The sequence below is a fragment of the Bos grunniens genome, chromosome 25 (genome assembly GCF_055505025.1).
Source record: "Bos grunniens cultivar Pamir isolate PY7600 chromosome 25, Bosgru_T2T1.0, whole genome shotgun sequence".
In the NCBI taxonomy this organism is placed as follows: domain Eukaryota; kingdom Metazoa; phylum Chordata; class Mammalia; order Artiodactyla; family Bovidae; genus Bos; species Bos grunniens.
The window spans coordinates 20,621,942-20,644,295 of NC_141189.1; the positions used below are offsets into that span (position 1 = coordinate 20,621,942).

General features: G+C 42.9%; 1 long non-coding RNA gene across 12 annotated transcripts in view; it reads right to left on the reverse strand.

Annotated features, from left to right (window-relative positions):
- Nucleotides 1-21,569, reverse strand: part of LOC147345239 (uncharacterized) — a 49,640-nt gene extending 28,071 nt beyond the window's left edge. For 3 of the 12 annotated variants that reach the window (XR_015154627.1, XR_015154623.1, XR_015154626.1), the window contains exon 1: nt 21,274-21,563. This is a non-coding gene — a long non-coding RNA (uncharacterized LOC147345239). Of the gene's footprint in view, nt 1-9,634; nt 9,867-18,787; nt 19,498-21,273 lie in introns of those variants that run through there. The other 9 variants (XR_015154628.1, XR_015154625.1, XR_015154620.1 and 6 more) reach the window with 7 other exon arrangements.
- Nucleotides 21,570-22,354: the final 785 nt, after the last annotated feature.

Sequence of the window (22,354 nt, forward strand, 5' to 3'; positions counted from 1 at the left end):
GGCATCACCACCCCCCACCACCACCATTTTCTATATTCCCAGTGAAAGCACATGACCTCAATCATTTCCTAATGACTGTTAGGCCATTCATTCGCTCATTCTCAAACATGTGTGCTTCTCTCCTACCAACTTCTGAGATTACCAAGGGGCATAAGCGGCCTACTCTTGAGAGCTTCAAGTTCAAGATGAGACAAGCTGGTGATTGTGAGTCCGGGTCTCCTTGGCCCCATCCCCTGTTGGATCTGCCACCCCCATATGTTTATCTGACTTTTGGCCGCTTAGAAGCAGAATTCAACAGTGGTCTCTTCAGTTAAGGGGAGAGCAGCTCTAGGGCTGGACAGTCTCAACAGGTGCCTCCAAATGTCAAGAACTCAGAGCATCTCTCAATGTTATGTGGCAGCCTGGATGGGAGGGGAGTCTGGGAGAGAGTGGATACATATATATGAATGGCTGAGTCACTCTGCTGTGCACAGGAAACTGTCACAACATTGTCAATCGGCTACATTCCAATATAAAATAGAAAGTTAAAAAAAAATAGATAACCAACAAGGACCTACTGTATAGCACAGGGAACTATGTTCAATATCTCATAATAACTTATAATGGAAAAGAACACATATCTATATCTACGAATCTGTGTAACTGAGTCACTCTTCTGTACACCTTAAACATTATCAACCAACTGTACTTCAATAAGAAATTAAAAAAAAAAAAGAACTAAAGAGAGAGCCATGGGCAGGCTGGGTCCAGTCTGGGCTCTTCTCTGAATGGATAGGCAAGGAACAGTCATGCTTTTGGTCCAAAAGTGTGAAAAATATTAGTTGCTCAGTTGTGTGACCCCCTGGGCTGTAGCCTGCCAGGCTCCTCTGTCCATGGGATTCTCCAGGCAAGTATACTGGAGTGGGGCGCCATTTCCTTCTCTAGGGAATCTTCCTGACCCAGGGATCAAATCTGGGTCTCCTGCTTTGCAGGTGGATTCTTTACCATCTGAGCCACCAGGGAAGCCCACTTCAGTCCAAGCCGCCTGCTAATGCTCCTAAGCAGCCAGCCACACTTGGACATGTCACATGTTGTGCACAGTCTTGGATCCTAAATACAAATGGACACATTACAACCCAGCCACACCTGCTTGTCTTAAGACCTAGGGGCCTCAGCTGATTGGGAGGATCCTGGCTCCTGGGCCATCTCTGGGTAGACCAGATGGACCCAAAACAATGACAGGGGTTCACATCACATAGATGTCATTCCTTAGGATAATTGATCAGCCACATGGCAGCTACTGCTGTCCTTACTTGACTCATTATATGGCTTGTCAGCCCTGCTGCTGAACAGAACTCACTCACGGGGCATAGTAAACATTTTGGCTGTATTTCCTAGGTATCAGTCATTATTCTCTAAGTCCTGGTGTAAATTAACTCCCACAGCAGACTTGTGAGCTAAGTTGCTCAGTACTCTTGTTGTTCAGTCGCTCAGTTGTGTCCAACTCTTTGTGACCCCATGGACTGCAAGGAGGCCAGGCTTCCCTGTCCTGCACCATCTCCCAGAGCTTGCTCAAACTCAGGTCCATTGAGTCGGTGATGGTACTGTTATCAGCTCCATTTTATGGAAGAAGAAACTGAGAAACACAGATAGGAAGCATTGATAGGAAGCTGTAAGGGACAGAGCTAGGATTTGAATCCAGGTGGTCCAATTCTCCTGCCTGGATGCTGTAAATAGATGAAAGCTGGGGTGGCTTTTCCCAGTCTGGAGACTGACTTTTTCTTTGGCTTTTGATCTTAGCAACTGAGAATCTGCTTCTATTGTTCGCTGCTTTTACAGTAACAACTTTCTCCCTTAAGGCAGTGGGTGAGTGACTCATGTTACGTTGCCTGGGGGATTGGGGTGGGGAAGGACCACAAGCAGCAAAAGATGAAATCTCTCACTTGTGCCTCTAGCGTCCTGTTTCCCCCCTCCTCTGCCTTCACTTGATTTCACTTCCTGTCAGCCTCAAGCCTTGGGGATGGGTTCTAAGATTCTGGGGCCTGTCCAGGCCTGCCCTTCTGGGATGCCCTCTCCACCAGGGCGACGTATCATGTAAGCCACCACACAAGATTTTAAACATCATGTAAGCCACCACACAAGATTTTAAACATTCTGGTAGCCTTCTTAAAAGGGTAAAAAAGACACCAATTTTAATATTGTTTTAACCCAAACTATCATTGCTTTGGTGTGTTAACAGTACAAAGTCATTACATTGTTTTTGTCATACTAAATCTTGGAAAGTGCCAGGGTGCATTTTATACTTACAATCACATTTCGGTTCAGACTAGTTATTATGGGGATAGATTAAAGGAACCAAGTAGATGATTAAACAGTTAATCCCACTACAGGATTGTAAGAATATGACAGACCCCTGTAAGTTAATGATCACTCAAGAAAGCAGGTTTGCTTAACCACAAAGCCAGGCTCGCTTAGCAACAAAACCATGCGTCAGAAGTACGAGACATGCCCCCAAACAAGAAAACACTGGTGGCATGAGACCCACATCCTGCCCAGGAAGCTCAGTATGTTGCCACATGCTCTCTGCACACGTGAAAAACGATACTTTATAGACCCAGCTTGACCATGTAGGGACAAGGAATCTCCCCTGCCCAACCTGGAGGAGGAACTGATGATGGAAGGATGGCATCTCCTCAAGAAAGAAAAGAAGGTCTTCTTCCCCTCCCCACTTTTCCTTTGATTGTGAACCTGTAGCCCAGTAAGTTCTTGGAGGCACGGCATCCCTTTGCCCACCTGCTTGTAAACCTCACAAGCATCTTATTCTAACAAATCCCTTCTATCATCACTTGGCTTCTCACTGAATTCTTAGACATAAAGGACTGGAGCTCTTCAGAGCTCCCCGAGATGCCACCAAATGGTTTCAGCTACATTTCTTTTTTAAAAATTAATTGGAAAGATGGAAGTATATTGATTTACAGTGTTGTGTTAATTTCCACTGTAAAACAAAGTGAGTCAGTTATACATACATATATTCGTTTTTATATTCTTTCCCATTATGGTTTATCATAAGACGTTGGATATAGTTTCCTGTGCTGTACAGTAGGGCCTTATTGTCCACCTATCCTGTACATAATCGTTTGCACCTGCTAACCCCAAACCCCCAGCCCATTCCTTCTTCAGTCCATTCTCACTCTTGGCAACCGCAAGTCTGTTCTCTGTGTCTGTGAGTCTGTTTCTGCAAACCAGTCACATTTCAAGTGCTCAAAAGTCACACGTGCCAACCGGCTCCTGTATGGGATGATGTAGCTCTAAACCCTAGATCGCTCTGTCCTGCAGCTTGGTCACTGATATCAACCGGTGGCTCTGAAGTCTCTCCTGGAACAATGAGCTTTGTTCTCTTTCAGTGGAGCCTCTGTCCTTGGTTTGCAAAGAAATTGCAGACCAATTGTGGGATGTTTTCTAGAAGGCAAATGTTAAGCCCTGGCCCAAGTTTGCTTGACCCATGGAGAACATTTACTGAACATTTCTTAAGTTTGAAATCCTGGTTAAGGGCCTGGGGATTGGCAGCAAATTCTCCCTGCAGAGAAGAGGACTGGAGACGTGCAGAGGGTCCCCTTCAGATCTGCAAGTGGGAGCGGACTAGCGCACATGCATCATGCTCCCTGAGGCCAAGGAAGGGCCACCGAGAAGGCTTGGGTGGAGCTGACATGTGGGGGGAACTATCTGTGTTCTTGCTGTTGGGGCCCCGGGCAGGCTACCCCCCAAATATGCCTCAGTGGCATATTGATTTTTTGAATTAAATAAGAAACAGCTGATGCAAGGGGAACATTTCTGGCCTTCCTCTGGGTCTGCCTGAAAGCGAGAAATAAACCTCTCACATGAAAGCTGCCTCCCCTGTGTCCGGAGGCAGAAGGACAACCTGTACCTGCGGAGGCAGGACTTATCAGGCCCAGAAGCCTGTAGAGACAAGCCTGGTCACTCCTTTACTGTCCTAACCCAAGCCCAAACTCTGTTCAGATTCCTCACTGATTAAATACTAAGTTTCTTGGTTCTGTCAATTCCTCACAAACCTATTGTTTCTTTGTCTGAAAAGTGTAAAATTTACCTACTTTGGCCACTTCTTAGGTCCCGTTTCTATAGGGTTTCCATGGGCATGAATTAAAATTTGTTTTTGTTTTGTTTTTGTCTTAATCTGTCTTACATCCACTTTATTATGTCCAGGCATAAGAACTCGAAAGGGATAGAGGGAGAAATTTCCCCTTCCTTGACATCAGCAACCAGAAAGAAAAGAATGCCTCATATGTGGAATACAGAGCAGAATTCTGAGAAAGATACTGCCTTGGTCGTGCCCAAATCAGTCCCAGACTAAGGCTGTTCTGGATCTTGCCAAGCAATCTTAAAAACAGGCCTCAAAAGGTTCAGATCATTTCCACTAACTTAACTACATCCTAAAGCAAAACCTCCAAGTATTTAAAAGAATTAAAAAACAAAACAAAACTTCAGGGGGAATTCCCTGATGGTTGAGTAGTCAGGACTCTGAGATTTCACTGCCAGGGGTACAGGTTCAATCCCTGGTCGGAGAACTAATATCTCATAAGCTGCGCGGCCTGGCGAAACAAAAGTTCAGCACTCAACAGTGTAACATTCAAAATGTGTGACACCCATTAAAAAATTACTAGGCAGACAAAGAAACAGGAAGCTATGAGCTATAATGAGGAGGAAAAATCAATCACTGGAAACAGATTCAGAAATGTCAGAGATGACAGAATTAGTAGACGAGGACATTAAAACAGCTATTAGAAATGCACACCAAATGCTCCGGATGAGAGAGGAAAGCTTGAGCATGTTAACGAAAGACACAGGAGGTATTAACAAGGACCCAAACCAAACTGTAAGATCTGAGAATCTCAAGGAAATCCAAGCAGATCTTGGCTCCAACACTTGCTCTGTTAACTGTGCGTAGCTTAATGTATCTGTTTCAGCCCAGGTTTCCTCATCTGTTGCATAAGAGCTAATATACGCTGCTCATTTGTTCTGCGCCAGGTATTGTTCTAGGAGCTTTCCACAAGAAAACTACACAGGCGCTGTTATCATCATCTCCATTTTGTGAGTCGCTCAGTCGTGTCCCACTCTTTGCAACCCCATGGACTGTGCAGTCCATGGAATTCTCCAGGCCAGAATACTGGAGTGGGTAGCCTTTCCCTTCTCCAGGGGATCTTCCCAACCCAGGGATCAAACCTAGGTCTCCCACGTTGCAGGAGGATTCTTTACAAGCTGAGCCACAGGGAAAACCCAAGAATACCGGAGTGGGTAGCCTATCCCTTCTCCAGGAGATCTCCCTTGCCCAGAAATCGAACCAGGGTCTCCTGCATTGCAGGCGGATTCTTTACCAACTGAGCTATCAGGGAAGACTTGTCTCCATTTTACAGTTGAGGAAATGGAAGGATGGGGCACCAAAGGCTTTAGTAACTTGCTGAAGATTTCACAGCTCAGAAGCCTGGTGAATCCAGGATTCAAACCAGAGCCCAAGTTCTTGTCCTCTACACTCTCATGCTGTTCTCAGTTCTGTATGATGAGAAGAATGATCATGTTTGCCTTATAGGCTTACAATGTTTACAAATTATTTTTTATTTTATTTCAGCTTTATTCACATATAATTGACAAATACAATTGTAAGATATTTAATTGTACCGCATGGTGATTCGATACACATAGTCTTTGGGAAAGGATTCCATCATGTAGCTAATTAACTCATCCATCACTTCACATATTTACCTTTTTTTTTTTTTTTAAAGTGAGAACATTTACGTTTTAAGTTTCCTAAGTTGTACTCTCTTGGCAGTGTTTTTTGTTTTGTTGCTTTAAGTATTTGTTTATTTATTTGGCTGCACTGGGCCCATTGTGGCATGCAGGCTCTCAGCTGCTGCATGTGAGATCTAGTTCCAGGGACTGAACCCAGGCCCCATAGACAGGGGCTCAGAGTTTCAACCACTCAATCACCGGAGAAGTCCCACAATTCAGTGTTATCAACGATGGTCACCACGATTTTTTCTTTTTTCATTTTTTTTTTTTTTAAATTGAGGCAGGCTAGAGTCTATGGGGTCTCAAGAGTCGAACATAACTTATCGACTAAACCACCACCACCGTAACTGATTCACAATGTTGTGTTAATTTCTCCTGTACAGCAAAGTGATTCAGTTATACATATATGTATATAATCCCTTTAAATATTCTTTTCCATTATGGCTTATCACAGGATATTGAATAAAGTTCCCTATGCTATACAGGGAACAAGTAGAAACTTGTTTATCCATTCTATAGGCAATAGTTTGTATCTGCTAACCCCGAACCTCCACTCCATCCCCCCTTCCCCCTTAGCAACCACAAGTCTGTTTTCTATGTCTGTGTATGGTCACCACAGTTTACCTTAAATCCTCAGACCTCACTCATTGCATAGCTGAAAGTTCATAGACTTTTTGTGATGGGTAAACTGGACAATCCATGGGAATATGTTCACTTAGCACAGAGTGTTTACTCAAAATGAAAAATAAATGAAAACTTAAAGAGGGTTCACAATGCCTAGTGTGTGTCGAGGTAAGGTCTGTAAAGTCTCAAATGAGCACTAATACCCACTATTTACCAACTGTAACAGAAGATTCAGGAGGCCACAGCATGCTCTGGGCTGTCACGTAGAACCATTGGTTCCCTGGGGTCCCTTGGAGAGGGACCTCCCCCTCCTCCCTCTCCTCCCCCTCCTCCCCCTCCCTCCCCCTCTCCCTCCTCCAGGTGTTGAAGAGCTGTAGTTCCTCTTCCTTCCTGCTTTGCCTGGAGCATGCCAGCGCTGCTCAGAGCAACAGCTCAGAGAAGGTAACTGAAGGCTCTTTAGTGTCTTTAGCTCTTTCTTTGAGTCACCAAAACAGCATACTTTTTTGTTTAATGATACGGCCAAATCTCAGAAAGAAGCACACACAGGCAAGTCATCCAGTGTAATCTGGCTTCTAAAGTGTTCTTTTCAGGAGCAATAGGGGGAGGGATAAATTGGGAGTTTGGGATAGACATATACACATTATTACATTTAAAATACATAACCAACAAGGACCTATTGTATAGCATAGGAAACTCTACTTAGTATTCTGTAATCCCTTAAATGAGAAAAGAATTTGAGAAAAAAAATAGGTATATGTATTGATATATATATCTTTTTTATATATTAGGTATATCAGTCAGTCAGTTCAGTCACTCAGTCGTGTCCGACTCTTTGCAACCTCATGAATCTCAGCACACCAGGCCTCCCTGTCCATCACCACCTCCCGGAGTTCACCCAAACTCATGTGCAAGGGGTTGGTGATGCCATCCAGCCATCTCATCCTCTGTCGTCCCCTTCTCCTGCCCCCAGTCCTTCCCAGCATCAGGGTCTTTTCCAATGAGTCAACTCTTCACACACACACACACACACATATATATATATATATATAAAACTGAATCACTTTGCTGTATACCTGAAACTAACACAATATTGTAAATCAACTATACTCCAGTATAAAATCAAAATTTTAGAAACTGTTCTTTGATGCATTCTGAAACACAATTTGATTTAATTGGTTCTGGATTAGATCAATGGAATCTCAGTTTGAGCTCTGGTCAACTTTGCTATTTTCTGTCCAGATCTACTCCTGGGACAAACTATTAGAGAAAAACATATCTCCAGTTCACTGTAGACATCACTGAACAAGCTGAAAGTATTTTCTTTTATGAAGCTATTTGTTTGCATAGATGGTTTTGTAAATTTTTTTCAAAATTAGGTTAGTATCAATGATATAATGATATATTTATTCCTTAAAAGTTCCACTTATTATTTCTGATTATAAAAATAACACGATGCCCAGAGAATATTTGGAAAATGTAGGTATATAAATAAAGGCAGGAACCAAAAATTATCAGTAAAACTGCCGGCACATTTTAAATTTTGATGTATAGTTTCCCAGCATTTGAAAAGTGTCTATCTGATAAAAATGGGGTCACACTTCTAAAAATTGATGTATCATGGCTGTCTTGCTCAGCCATTACTTATTCTTCTGTAATATAAACTTTTGTGTGGCTCCATAATAAATATACAGTAGGTTACATTTAATGCAAATTTGAATTACACAGTTAGAAATAGTAGGGTATAAAATATTAATTAAGATTTGTTTTATGGGCAAAATTTGAAAGAATGTAAATCTTGCTTTGCCTTTATTTTGGGGAGGGATTTTAATCTTGCATAATGTGAGTTTTGCATTCTGTGTGAGCTCCAGCTGTACAACCCCTTGCATAAAAAGTGACTGTCCTCTGCTACTGTTTATTTAGCCAGCCCACTATTGATGGCCACTTATTATTGCAATGGGGCTTCCTTGGTGGCTCAGATGATAAGGAATCTGCCTGTAATGTGGGAGACCTGGGTTCGCTCTCTGGGTTGGGAAGATCCCCTGGGAAGGGAATGGCAACCTACTCCAGTATTCTTGCTGGGAGAATTCCCTGGACAGAAGAGCCTGGTGGGCTACAGTCCATATGGTCACAAAGAGTTGGATGTGACTGAGCAACTAACACTGTTGTTGCAATGAGCTTTCTTGCAGATAAATCTTTGCACATGCCCATGATTACTCTTTAGGAAAAAAATTCTTAGATGTGGAATTTCTGGGTCGAGGCTTTTGATGCACATTTTCAAAATCCCATTCTTAAAGGTGTCAACATTTTCCAACAAATATCCACCTAGTGCTTACTATGTGCCAGGCACTATTCTAAGAACATCCTCATGATGATGATACGCAGTAGGTACTACTATTATCATCCCATTTCAAAAAAGAGGAAGCTGAGGCAGCAGCAGTTGCTGGATCATTGAGCTAGTAAGTGCTAGAGCTGGCTTTGGACTCCTAGCTCTTAACTCCTGTACCACCAATGCTGCTTCTCCAGCATTTTGAGCAGTAGAGTATGAGGTGGTCATTTTCCTGTTGCCCACAATGGCGTAATATCTATCTGCTTAAAGGGATTGTGACTATTCAGAAATACTATTTATGCTGGGAAATCAATCCACCTATTAGGGAACCCTTGAGTGAAATCACTCAAATTTGACCAGGGAGGATCATAACCGCTTGCCTGAGTTGTCTCACAAGAGGAGGTCTCAAGAAGGAATATGGTGCTGCCACTGAAACTAATTAGAAGAATTCAGGAGGAGCCCAAGGAGGGAGGAGATGCCAGTCCATATGTCTTATCAACCTCCCAGAATCCTTTGTGCTGGGGAACCCATCTTGGCTGAGAGATATGCATACCACCAGGAAGGACACTGAGTCAGACTATGGGCTAAAGAAGATGACTGGCCAGAGACAACCTGGAAACTAACCCCATTACCATAAAATCTGAGGCTGCAAGCCACGTGGCAGAGCAGTTCTCCTGGGTTGCCTTACCCTGCTGCTTTCCACCTGGGTGCCCCCTCCAGTAAAGTCTTTTGCTTTGTCAGCACATGTGACTCCTGGGACAATTCATTTCTGGAAGAGGTCCCCCTTCCTGCAACACTGGTACTATAAGAGAGAGAAAGGAAGTTCTAGTTCTTGGCTATCAATGAATTACTAGCCTGTCTGATTTCTTTTTTAAGAAACTGCATCAAAGTACTTTCAGAAGCTTCCCCCAGGCAGAAGAGAGGTTTAATCTTTGGTCTTCACATAAGAGAGGTTTCTGGGGTCCACTTGTTCTTCCCAAATCTCTGCTCACAGCACCAGAATTTCAGGAAGCTCTTCTAAGTTATAGGGTCCCCTTCTTCCTCTGTCTGCTACAGATGCTGGCGTCATACTTCAAGGACTCTGCAGCTCGTCCCTGAGCCAAGGTTCGCAGTGGTAGACTTTCACACCTAAAGACTAACAAAGAGGCATGTTTCACACCTAAAGACTAACAAAGAGGTATGAAACTCTACTCTTCACCTGAGGTAAAGAGCTGAGTTTACTTACACGCCCTGAGCTCACCTACAGGATGACTAGACTCGCCCCTCTTAGAATACACACGCTAAGTTGCTATAACAAAAATACCAAACAATACTTGGCTTTAAAGAGTAAAGCAGTTTTTCCTCTCTCATTTAACAGTTCTGAGGCGAACACTTTCCATGCTGGGGTAATTCTAATCTGCATGGTCCATCAGTGACCTATGTGATCATGTCGCTTTCCTTTAGCTGCTTAGCATTAAATTCATCAGCGTGGGCCAGGGAAAAGGGAAATAACACAGTGGAGCCACGCCCACTGCTTAAGGCCTATGCGCACATCTCTTCCACTTGCATTTCATTGGCAGAAAGGGAATCATGTGAACACATCTAACTGCAAGGGAGGAAATATAGTTCAGCCAGGTACCAAGAAAGGAGAGAATGGATTGGCAGGCAAGCTAGTGGCTTCCAATGGACCCTCCAAACAGGGAACAAACCCAGCAGGGCATCTGTCTGCACATAATGAGGTTATCATGATATTTCTCTTTCTTGTCCCTCTCCCTATATCCTATCAGAGGGAGAATTTAACAATAAGATATATAGGCATATCAAATTTGTTTAGAGTGCACCAGCCTCATGGATTCTGGAAACTTACTCTTAAAAGCGTGAATTCATTTTCTTATTTGCATGTGTGCTCAAACTACCATTTGCACTCATCTCACACGCTAGTAAAGTAATGCTCAAAATTCTCCAAGCCAGGCTTCAGCAATACGTGAACCATGAACTTCAAGATGTTCAAGCTGGTTTTAGAAAAGGCAGAGGAGCCAGATATCAAATTGCCAACATTCACTGGATCATGGAAAAAGCAAGGGAGTTTCAAAAAAACATCTATTTCTGCTTTATTGACTATGCCAAAGCCTTTGACTGTGTGGATCATGATAAACTGTGGAAAATTCTGAAAGAGATGGGAATACCAGACCACCTGACCTGCCTCTTGAGAAACCTGTATGCAGGTCAGGAAGCAACAGTTAGAACTGGACATGGAACAACAGAGTGGTTCCAAATAGGAAAAGGAGTACATCAAGGCTGTATATTGTCACCCTGCTTGTTTAACTTCTATGCAGAGTACATCATGAGAAACACTGGGCTGGAAGAAGCACAAGCTGGAATCAAGATTGCCGGGAGAAATATCAATAACCTCAGATATGCAGATGACACCACCCTTATGGCAGAAAGTGAAGAGGAACTAAAAAGCCTCTTGATGAGAGTGAAAGAAGAGAGTGAAAAAGTTGGCTTAAAGCTCAACATTCAGAAAACAAAGATCATGGCATCTGGTCCCATCACTTCATGGGAAATAGATGGGGAAACAGTGGAAACAGTGGCTGACTTTATTTTTGGGGGCTCCAAAATCACTGCAGATGGTGATTGCAGCCATGAAGTTAAAAGACGCTTACTCCTTGGAAGGAAAGTTATGACCAACCTAGATAGCATATTAAAAAGCAGAGATATTCTTTGTCAACAAAGGTCTGTCTAGTCAAGGCTATGGTTTTTCCAGTGGTCATGTATGCAGGTGAGAATGGACTATAAAGAAAGCTGAGCGCTGAAGAATTGATGCTTTTGAAGTGTGGTGTTGGAGAAGCCTCTTGAGAGTCCCTTGGACTGAAGGGAGATCAAACCAGTCCATTCTGGAGGAGATCAGTCCTGGGTGTTCATTGGAAGGACTGATGTTGAAGCTGAAACTCCAATATTTAGGCCACCTCATGTGAAAAGCTGACTCATTTGAAAAGACCCTGATGTTGGGAAAGATTGAGGGTAGGAGGAGAAGGGTACAACAGAGGATGAGATGGTTGGATGGCATCACTGACTAAATGGACATGAGTTTGGGTAAATTCCGGGAGTTGGTGATGGACAGGGAGGCCTGGCATGCTGCAGTTCATGGGGTTGCAAAGAGTTGGACACGATGGAGCGAATGAACTGAACTGAAGTTGCTAAGTCACTTTCAGTCCTGTCCAACTATTTGTGACCCCATGGACTATAGCCTGCCAGGCTCCTCTTTCCATGGGATTTTCCAAGCAAGAATACTAGAGTGAGTTGCCATGCACTCCTCCAGGGGATCTTCCTTACCCAGGGATCAATCTGCATCCCATATGTCTCCTGCATTGGCATGTGGGTTCTTTACCACTAGAGCCACCAGGGAAGCCCCTTCTTGTTTGCTCTGATTCAAAAATCAGCTCATAGTTTAAAATCAGAACAGAATACACACACTTCGGAGACAAAAAATTGTGAACGGGAAGTCCAGTTCCATCTCTTACCTACAACTGTGTGACCGCTGGCATGTTCTGTAAACTCTCTGAGTTTTCATTTGCTGAGAAGATTAGAGAGCATGTGGAGAGAACCAGGTACAAATCCTGGCTTCTGTGACAAAGGCAATTCTTTTAATCTATCTGAGCCCCGAGTTTCCTGAAGAAAGGAGGTAATATCCTACCTCTCACTTGGTGGTATAAATAATATATGTCCTGTGTGGGGAGGTCAGTATAGGCTCAGGGTACAGAGAAGCTCCGGAAGTTACCTACATTCAGGCTCATTCGGGGCTCCCATCGTGACTCTGTCTTCCTCTCTAGGTCAGTCAGCTTCATCCTCAGGCTCTGCATCATGACTCTGCATGATGATGAGATGGCTGTGACATACTCAGAGGAAGAACAAAAGCTGCTTCTCTCCCAGACACATGCCTTCAAGTCTCCTTGTCTCTGAAGGGCTATGTGCCTGTGTTTAAACTGTGCTTTGGGGATGAGATTAGCTAATTGGTTTAAATCATGAGGACCCACTCCTAGAGTTAGGGATGGGGTCACCCCCAAACAATTCTATGGCAGTCATATAGTTCCTCCAATGTGAAACGGGGCTGTAACTACCAGAAAGGCAGCCAAAACAACAGATGTCCACTATGGAGAATGTGTTTGAAGGATGAGTTAATTGGGCCTCATTATGGCCCAATTTTTGTTTGTTTTTTGAAATTATGGGCTGATTTCTTCTGCTGATAGATGAACTATTCATGGTCCCTGGCAGTTTTCCTTCATAGTCCTCTTAATGGCCTTCTAGAGTTTCTTTTTATTGCTTTGCCCATACCCATGAATGCTTTTCTCCCATGACATCTTTTAACAGCTTTCTGACCCCACGGATTCATCAGACACCCCCAAACCAATGGATTGAAGAGGAACCAAATAGGAATCCATATATTTCTGAACTTGCAGTGTTTGTCTTTGAACAAGCAATGACATTTTTGTCTCCAAAGTCTGTGATGTACATATATATCACAAGTTCTGGAGACAAAAATTATATATATATATATATATATATATATATATATATATATGAAATTATATGTGTGTATATACACACACATGTATATATTAATATGGATAAGTAAACTTTTAAGCTCTCAGTTTCTCACTTGTAAAATTTGCAATAGAAACAGATACTAAGTTCTTTTTGGCATGAAGACCCTTGGGAGATGCAGTAACAACAAGAATAATGGCCAAAATTAATATAGGGTGTTCCCTACATGCTGTCCTAAACTCTAAGGCATATGGTATTTTATCTCATTTGATCTTCACAACATCCATACTAGGTGTGAACTATTATTACCTCCTTTTGGAGATGAGAAATTGAAGATTCAATTGGTCACATGACTTGTTCAAGGTCACACATTATTGTCTACTTGGAACTGCAATCCAGGTTGGTCAGATTCCAGAATCTGTGCTCTTAACTGTGCTAAAGTGTCATTGCAGCTTCCATTGGAGAGGAAAGGATTCAGATTTGGGAGTCAGAAGACTTGCACTTAAATTCTGAATTCAGCACTGTGTGACTTTGGGAAAGTTACTTAACCTCTCTGAGCTTTAGTAAGAAGTAAGATGGAAATCATAATTACTCCCTATGGGTTAGGGGTCAGAATTAAGATTGTTGAATCAATGGATGTAAAACTTGGGGTGTGTAATAGGTGCTCAACAAAGGACATGTATCATAATAACCCACTAAACTACGCTAATTTATAGAACATTGCTACCAGGTGGACAAGAACTCTGTGAATGAATCCCTGGCTTCTGAGTCACTGCTCTAAAGGCTAATCATAAATAAATATGTTTGTGAAAGAAACTGCCTTTAATAAAACTTTGTTTCAAACTGAGAAGCATGCATTTGACATAGACAATTGACAAGTGACGGAGCAGGGATAATATTTTTTAAAAACCCATAGCAATGAATGCTGTTTTGCAAACAGAAGTGTTTTTCCTCTTTCAGTGATCTGAGTCATTTTTCCTCTTAAGGGGAACAGTTTTCTCTATTAAGGCTCATTCATGAGATTTGTGTTCACAGGAAAGAGGAGGGATGAAAACCTCTGCTGGCACGAGGAAGGCCGTAGGATGGGGGAGAAGGAGGATGGGATCCATGAGGAGTTCTGAACAGGGAGGGGAAGTGGAGTAAATGCCTTCTTTCTGATCTGGGGGGTTGGACCTAAAAGTATCAGAAAAGAGGAAGGACATGGGATCAGACCAGTGTGTGCAGTCTCCCTCCCTGGGGGTCAAGGCTCCTGCTGGATAGGGTGGAGGATGGGGGTTAGAAACAACTAGAAGCATTTGGGGGAAATACTAGAACAGTGGTGCTTGGGGCATAATCCCCATTTGAGGTTCTGGGGTGAAAAGTCGTAGGGAGAACCACACCACTGTGGGGAGGTTGTATTTATACTATTGAGGGTTTGGTTGCCTATGTCAAGAGGGCCTATGCTGGTGTCTTGAGACCCTAACAGTTCCCCAGTGCCTGGGAACACCTAGCCCACCCCTCCACCATCACCAATAAGAAAGCGAGTGAACTTTCCTGACCAGGGATATAACCTGTGCTCCTTGGAAGCACAGAGTCTTAACCACTGGATCAACAGGGAGGTCCCAGAAACTGGGTTCTTGAAGATGCTTTTGGACTCCTGAAATGACCACCTTATTACTACCTTCCTTGGTATGTAAGAGAATGTGAAGTGAAAGTCACTCAGTCATGTCCGACTCTTTGCAACCCTATGGACTATACTGTCCACGGAATTGTCCAAGCCAGAATACTGGAGTGGGTAGCTGCTCCCCTCTCCAGGGGATCTTCCTAACCCAGGGATTGAACTCAGGTCTCCTGCATTGCAGATGGATTCTTTACCAGCTGAGCCACCACGTTTGCTCAATAGGGCTCTTATTATGTAAGAGAATAAATTCCCCAAGTTAAAGCTGTTTGAGATGAATATCTTCTACTTGCAGCCAAAAGCATCCTAAATGAGGCAGAATGTGGATAAATTTTTGACCTTGCAACTCTTGCTTCATAAATATATCTTCATATAATGTGGCTGTAAGAAGGAAAATGGTGTTAAGTCATTAACTTTGAAAACCACTTGGATCACTTCCTTCGGGCAAGCTTTATTCCCAGACTGTTGAACCCTCTGGGTTTGACAGCAGCATCTACTTCACGTGGTTAACACCTCCCCTTACTTGTCTTCAAAAGCTTTCCTAAGGGAAGAGATGAAGCCATACTTGTTAATTCTTCTTGAACATGAAAAAAAGGGATTCTTTTTGCCCTTTTAACATGTATTATTAAAATGTAAAAAAATATGTTCTTCTAGAGTTGCCTGGAAAGTGAACTGGGAGCAGTTAAACATCAAACTCACTGCCAATTTTTGGCTTTAACTAGAATCACCTTTGCCTTTTCCTATGGGAGAAAAGGAAGTCTTATAACTAAAAGAATTTCAAGAACTGGATTTTAACTGCTGAGCTGACCAGAGATAGAAGGCTAACAACGACTGGAGCTGTATAATTTGGTTCTCTTTTTAACATTCAAAGTTCTCTCTGACTTTCCAAAATTGTATCTACTTTGGTTGAGCTTATTTTTTCCCCTAATCAAATGACATTTCTTGGAACTCATCATCACATATGCCTACTTACTTTGTGCAATTATTTCAGGATAATTTACTAGCTGGGGAAAAAGAGGGAGGGCAGGAAGGATGGAAGGAAGGATAGAGGACAGGAGGGAGAGGGAAGAGGGGGGAAGGACTAATCCTTTCAAGGACTGTTTTCATTACAAAATGTCCCAGAATTTCATATCCAATAGACCTGCAATCCTCAAGCCATGTCTTTCTTTGTGGAAATGCTGTTACTTCTTGTTTAAATTTAATCTAAAGTAACTTCAAGAGATGAGTTGAAGGCTGGGGTAGATAGAAGATGTAAAGTTGTCACTAGTTCAACCCTGTTCCAATTTGAACAAACTTAGATATTAATTGATTTCTACTGGGGGCTTTGAAAACGCTTATTGGAAAAAACATTTCCATTACAAAATACACTTTGAAAATGACAGTGTTATATAAGAAGAAACAAGTGCATACAACTCAAATATTATTGTCTTGACCTTTAGGGTCATGTATGTCTTCCATGCAAAGCAGTAGATAAGAATCAAACTTAAACTAATAATATTGTAATAGCTGGAGCAGTTGTTATTCAGTGTAACATAAACCCCAGCTATTTAGTGGCTTAATGTTCTAGACATTATGAGTCACTCATTCAACGCCTGAAGTTAGTCAGTGGTAGTTTTCCGTGTAATCATTCAGGGATTCAGTTGTATTGGTTATCTACCGCTGTGTAACAAATTATCTAATGAAAACACTTGTTACGTCACATAATTTCACAGGGTCAAGAATTTGGAACTGCCTTAGATGAGTGATTATGGATAGAATCTCTCACGAGTAAAATATCTTATATTCAAGATATTGGTCAGGGTTGCAGTCTCATCTGAAAACATAACTGGGACTGTAGTTTCTGCTTCCAAGACGATGCACTCATGTGACTGTAGGTAGATGCTCATTGGTAAGAAGCCTCAATTCCTTAGAGCTGCTTGAGCGTCCTTACAACATGGCATTGGCTTCCTTCAGAGGAGTGATTAAAGATAAGACAGAAACTACATTTTTTTTTTTTTTTTTTTGGTTTCACCCCATGGCTTATGGGATCTTACTTCCCCAATCAGGAACTGAACCTGAGTCCTCAGCAATGAGAGCTTGGAGTCGTAACCACTGGACTGCCAGGGAATTCCTTACAATGTCTTTTATGATTTATCTTCAGAAGTCATACTTCATCATTTCCATTAAATCCTATTGATTACACAACTCAATCCTGTTCCGTTGCAGAGGTGAATATATGAGTATGAATACCTGGAGATAAGCATCATTGGGAACCATATTGGAGGTTGGCTACCACACTAAGCTCCTTCTATCCTGTGCTCTTTCCTCTTCCTCTGTCTTGAAGCAGAAAATACTAAAATCCAAGAGCACAAATGAGCTCCTCCCCAAATTGGGAGGGTTTATGGACCAGGAAAAGAAAATGTACACATTGCCAGTCTCTTCTGTCCTCCACTATCTCCCGGAATTTGTTCAAATTCATGTCCATTGAGTCATTGATGCTCTCTAACCATCTTATCCTCTGCTGCCCATTTCACCTTAGGCCTTTACTCTTTTCCAGCATCAGGATCTTTTCCAATGAGTCAGTTCTTTGGAATTGGTGGCCAAAGTATTGGAGCTTCAGGTTCAGTAAGTCCTTCCAGTGAATATTCAGGGTTGATTTCCTTTAGGACTGACTGGCTTGATCTCCTTGCAGTCAAGGGACTCTCAAGAGTCTTCTCCAGTGCCACAGTTGGAAAGCATCAATTCTTTGGCATTCAGCCTTCTTTATGGTCCAACTCTCACATCCATACATGACTACTGGAAAAATCAGAGCTTTGCCTGTATGGACCTTTGTCGACAAAGTGATATCGCTGCTTTTTATTACACTGTCTAGGTTTGTAATAGCTTTTCTTCATAATTTCTCAACTATATGGTATCCCAACTATAAAGGTGGCTGGGAAATGTCATACTGTGTTGGAAACAGCCAACAACCTTAAACCATGGAATGGAGAGCATGAGCATTTGGTGGAAAGATAATTGTCTCTGCCATAGGAAAGCTAAGAAGAAAACATGCAGAATGGTTAATGTAATGGCACAGAACAAATGCTCAATGAATGCTAATCATTATATAGCATTCTTCTGATGATCTAATGCCTACCTAAATCTTAGCATGTAGTGGGGTTAAAGTAAATGTTTACTGTCTGAATGAGTTAAGGTAATGGATGTACAATGGACATATGTGTTCACGTGTACTCAGATGCTCAGTTGTGTCCAACTCTTTGTGACCCTTTGGACTGTAGCTCCCTAGGCTCCTCGTTCCATGGAATTTTCCAGGCAAGAATACTGGAGTAGATTTCTATTTTCTTCTCCAGGGGATCTTCTTGACCCAGGGGTTGAGCCCCTGTCTCCTGCATTGGCAGGGGGTTCTTTACCACTGAACCACCTGAGAAGCCCTTACAATGGATGTACAAAAGAGTACAAATGGGAGGAACTGTAATTGATGTTTTTGAGCTAGTAAGTTGTACTGGCTAGCCTTATTAAGGTATAGATCTTCCTCTGGAAATAGATATTGCTGTTCTCATTTCAGTTGAGGACAGATATAGAGATAGCAAATACCTAAGGGCTTCTCTTGTGCCCCGGCTGGTGAAGAATCCGTCTGCAATGCAGGAGACCTGGGTTTGTTCCCTGGGTTGGGAAGATCCCCAGGGGAAGGGAAAGGCTACCCACTCCAGTATTCTGGCCTGGAGAATTCCATGGACTGTATAGTCCATGGGGTCACAAAGAATCAGGCACAACTGAGCAACTTTCACTTTCACTTTCAAGGCTTTGTGGGCCATAGAGTCATTGTTGCAATTACACAACGCTGCCATTGTAGTGTGTGAGCAGCCATGGACAATATGAAAATGGATAGGTGTGACTGTGTTCCAATAAAACTTTATTTACAAAACAGATGGTGGCCCAGATTTGGCCCAGTTTTCTGGCTTTTGCTCTACAGTACTGAGAAAGCAGAAACAACATGACTGAAATAATATGACTAGAATTATTTCTGACTAATGGCAGAAATAATATGACTAGAAATAACAATATGGCTAAATCTTTGAAAGTTATTGAATGAAAGAAGACAGAAACATAAGAGTTCTCTGGTGGCCTGGTGATTAGGATATAGTGTTTTCACTGAGAAGGACTGAGTTCAGTCCTTGGTCAGGGAACTATCCTGCATGTTGTGTGGCCAAAATGCAAAACAAACAAAAAAAAGATAGACACAAAGAAATCTTCCGTTTATATACAGTTCAAAAGCAGTAAAAATGAAACGATATTGTTTAAGGGTGCATATCGGAGAAGGCAATGGCACACCACTCCAGTACTCTTGCCTGGAAAATCCCATGGACGGAGGAGCCTGCTAGGCTGCAGTCCATGGGGTTGCTGAGGTTAGGGCACGACTGAGCGACTTCACTTTCACTTTTCATTTTCCTGCACTGGAGAAGGAAATGGCAACCCACTCCAGTGTTCTTGCCTGGAGAATCCCAGGGACGGGGGAGCCTGGTGGGCTGCTGTCTATGGGGTCGCACAGAGTCGGACACGACTGAAGTGACTTAGCAGTAGCAGTAGCAGCATAGAGGTGGTGAAACTATAAGGCAAATTGAGGAATTGATTATTAAAAAATCAGGATGTTTATTATCTCTGGAGAGTGAGGAGGGGTCGGAATTGGGAGGGAACACAGGAAGAACTTCTGGGGATGCTGGCAATAAGCATATTTCTTAACCTGATGGTGGTTTCATAGGTATTCACTTAATATAATTTGTTCCATTGTATATTTGTGTTTTATGTACAAAGAGTACATTCTATTTCTTATATATGATGAAGAAAAATGAAGATTAAGAATCATGCACCATGTTCTTATGCTCCATTACCTAATTGAAATCCCCTTTCTTTGGTTAACAGATATTAACCTTTGTTTCTACATCATTTTTTATTAGTCAACTCATTGGTATTCAGCCCTGGCTGTGTGTCAGAATCTCCAGGGGAGTGTGTCTTCCTCCCAAACATAGTTGCTTGAGCCCATCCTCTTAAGATTTTGCTTCAGGAGAGCCAGGTGGGAGCCTAGCTAGGCCTTGCTAGTTTGCAGACACTCCCCAAGCAATAGTGATAGGCAGCTGGGGTGGAGAGCCTCTGGTTTCAGCTCCTGCTATCTCATTGCAATTTCTGCAGAGTATTCCCCTCAGTCACACACTTCACCCCCAATATTCATCCAAGCTGACAAGCTGAGCATTTTATTTTTAATTGCATTTTCCTTGAAGTTAGTTTGCCGTTGAGTAAAAAAGACTGGTCCTATTCAAGGTGTTATCTTATCTGGCATTTATTCTAGCTTTCCATTCACCCCTTCCTAAACTCCAGCACCTCGACACTTCCTTTTTGGTACATTCACTTCCTTATTTTAAGCCCAGGGCACATTCTTGGTTCCTTACAGCCAATCCCATCACTCTTTTCTCCCCAGTGCTGTGGCGGGCTTGCCACCCATCCCAGAGTAGATAAGTGCCTGTTTATCCCTCGCCTTTGTTTCTGGGCTTTAAGTCAGTTTCCTATCACGGGGAAACATTCCTTCCATCCTCTGCTGACTCATCTTTATCAGCATTTACTGGAGAACCTTATCAATAGCCTTTTGAACAGCAACGTAAATTAAATTTATCCCTCTTATCCTCCTTCTTTATTTACCCTTCCAAACATCACTAGCAACTGCAAAATATTCCAGATTGACTTCCTCTTGGAGAAAGCACTGCATTTCTTCCCAGTAGATTTAAAATAAATGTTTGATCATTTGTTCATTGGAAGGTAATCTCCATTTCTGCTCAAGTCAGGGTACCTGTAAGTCCCTGTTTGCCTTGGACAGTTCTGCCTTATCCCTGGTAATTGTTAATGGTGCCCCCTTTTACTTGAAGGAAAAAAAAAAAGTCAGGATGATGCATTTTATGATCACTTTATTAAAGTCCATTATCAAGTATACTTGAAAGATAACTAGAGGAAGAGGAAGAGACTGGATCCTCATGCTAAGAGGCACACATTAACTGTGTAGGTTTGATCATTATAAACCCTCACTCTCAAAGTGTGGTCTCTAGACTAGCGGCATAAACATCACTTGGGAGCCTGTGAAAAATACAGACTCTAAGGCCCAGTCCAGACCTACTGAACTAGAACTTTCATGTGAATAAGACTCCCAGGTGATTTGGATGCACATTACAGCTTTTGAAGCACTGTCCTGAACCTCACCAGGCTTCAGTTTATTAGAAAAATAAAAATTGTCCAGCCTCCACACAGCATTAAAATTATATCAGTGTATACAACTTGCTCTGTTTTAATAACAAACCCACAAGAACAACAGAGAAGTACATTAAAAACATGTACTTACATGGTGGATGACTTGCTTTTCTCTTAAAAACAACAACAACAAGATGGTGGAGGATGAGGTGGATGTGGAGTACATCTCTCTCTTGGATACTTCAGGAATACACCTTCAGACACAGAAGTGCATGCAGAACACTAGCTGAGAGTGGACAGGAGTACCTGACCAGTGGAAAAGAATATATAGAACCATGCAAAACTCGGTAGGGTGAAGGAACTAGGAGGAAAAACAGGAGTGTTAGTAGGACTGGACCTGCCCTCAGGCAGTGGGGGAACTGAAGCAGCGGGCCAATCCCCATATTGGGGCAATTGTCTGAGTCAGAGGAGAAACATTCAAGGCTGAGAGCGAAACAGCTGATCTGTGGCAGCCCAAATGGAATGAGAATCAGACAGTCCTTGCCACAGCCATACATACCCCAGACAGGGATGCAGATTCCCTGGAAGGCACAGCAACTGGGAGTTGGAGATTAGGGAGTGTGGAGCAATCCCAAGGTGAGGGCTGCTCTTAACTGTGGAGAGACAGATCAAGGGGACGTGAGGGAGGAGACTGTGGTGGGAAATGCCTGTGGAGGAAAGCCAGGCAGCCACGGAAGCAAGGCGATACTGCTGAGTCACGCATAGTGGATGGAGCCATCACCATATCCTCTCTCTTCCCACACTGCCACATCTGCAGCTGAACAGTAGAGAGGCTGGCCCATCAAATGCCTGATGTACTGAACTACAGAGTAGGACCCCACCCAGGGTGCCCCTTTAAGTGCCTGATGTGCCAATCTACAGAGTAGGACCCCAGGCAGGGTGTCCCCTCTATGTGCCTGATGCACCCAACAGCAGAGAAGGACCCCAGGCAAGGAAGCCCTCTAAGGACCTGAGTGGGTGGAGCTATGGAGAAAGACTAGCCAAAGAGGCCTTCTGATCGCAGCTACAAGAGGCTGGAAAGAAGACTCTGATAGGGCCATAACTCCTGTGGTGGAGACAGTCCGTGTCCCTGCACACTTGGTGCTGCCAGGGTTCCCGCAAGCCAAGCAGCTGCCCCACCTTCATGCTCAACTCTCACTGGGGCAGAGCTGCCACAGGCAAAAAAGTCTTGT